The sequence below is a fragment of the Pelophylax lessonae genome, assembly GCF_965119305.1.
Source record: "Pelophylax lessonae genome assembly, chromosome: 2".
Lineage (NCBI taxonomy): Eukaryota > Metazoa > Chordata > Amphibia > Anura > Ranidae > Pelophylax > Pelophylax lessonae.
Window position 1 is genome coordinate 509,597,513 of NC_138769.1, and position 1,927 is coordinate 509,599,439.

The window sequence follows — 1,927 nt, forward strand, 5'->3', positions numbered from 1 at the left end:
AAGAAGAAGAGCCTAGGGCAAAAGAGCATAAGAACAGGGTAGGTATTAACTCGAGAGTAATTAAAAATAACCTGGACACCAAATGTTTCTCTATTATGACCTCATGTAGGTGATTCACATTGACTCAGTTGTATATTTTTTTACAGATCATGATTTACCTACTTGCACTTTAGCAAAACTAACCCGTGAGGCACTCCAATGTTGCTCAGACCTCGAGCAAATCAAGGAAACAGCAACGGCATTGCAATCAAAAATGCAAGATTTTGTCGACATGATTGCCAAATTTTAAAAAGTTTTAAAGACATTTTTTATGTTTTTATTGGTTCCTTTTCTTACAAAAGTTTTGTAATATTTTATGATATTTTGATGGCACTCAGTTGTTAAGAGTGTACCCACGTTTGGGAAAAAAAATTGAAAACACACTAACCCTAACCCTAACCCTAACCCTAACCCTAACCCTGTGAATGTTTTAAAAAAAAAATTTTGTACATTCAACAATGTGTGTTCCATTCTTTATTTGACTTTCCTTGGGGGGGTCGAGATCTAAAGCTGTGTAAAGAAGCATTACATGTATGATGGCTGTCCTATTCCCATATTTACATGTTAATGACAGCATTTTGGACACTGCCATATGCGAGTTGCTGGAGGTGGCAATGAAATGTTAAAGATCCCAACCGTTTATACGCATATCACAGTGCGATCTGACATTTCATACAGGATTGGATCATACAAGTGTGAACGACTGTGCAATCCTATCCTGATGCAGCTGAATAAATGCATCATGTGCGACTTTTGTGCGAGTGTTGTGCGAATTGAGACATACACTTTGTATGGCTACATTCACACTGAACACGCACACAAGTCGCACATGACCCTTTATTTCTGATGTATCAGGATTGGATGGCACAGTTCTTCAGACTTGTGTAATACAATCCTGTGGAAAAAGTAAGTGTCGGGTCACCCTTATGCGATGCAGGAAGGATGCAAAGTCGCAGACTTCCCGCATTGCATAAGTTTGACTCAACACTCAAGGTACTAGCAGTCCTAGTATTCAATATGGCATTGATATTGGCAGTAGAAATCAGTGTAGGGAGATCAGTGTAATCTATAGTGTATTGCTTTTTCGTTGCTCTAGTTCACTTTCCATTACTTATATATATATAACACTTTGAGATGAACAATGATCAAGTTTCACATAACACTGACATATCCTAACATTGGTGGGCAGTGAGAAGGATGTAATAAATGAACACAACATAACAGGTGTAGGTACGTTGTTAATACCCTAATGTATTATATTAAATATATAGTATGGGCAACTTCTGGACAAGAACCACCAATGTAAGGTGACATTAGATGAACCTTGGGTGTGACCTAGTTCTCAATGTGACAGGGTTTGTGTACATTTTGTGGGGTGCAGAAGGCCCTTGTATTTACACCACTGGCTCAAAAATAACACATGGCCATCATCACTTTGGATCAGCTGGTGAGAGACTACAGTCAAGAAACACACTGATGAATGTATTAACCCTTCCAAAGTCACACATATATAACACATGATTAACCCTAATAATTGTGTTTGGCATATGTGCCCAAATGATTAGAATCCACAATACAGAATCATTGCAATTTTTTTTTAATGTGTGGAAAAATAAGATATCTCTGACATTTATCTTGTGTGTCCAATCTTTAACAAGATTAATGGGTGTGTGACAGTGATTGCTGCCAGGACACAGCTCCTCTCCCCACTAAATAGTCCAGATATTCCTGGCGGATCTGACGGGCCCTGTGTGATGCCAATGCTGACCGTCCAACTTCCATTGACGTCATGGACTCCACTTGGTTAGAAGGTTGGGCCTCTCCACTTGTACCTGGCATAGCAGGGTCAGTATCCAGTTGCTGCAATACATAATTTTGTGCATTCCTG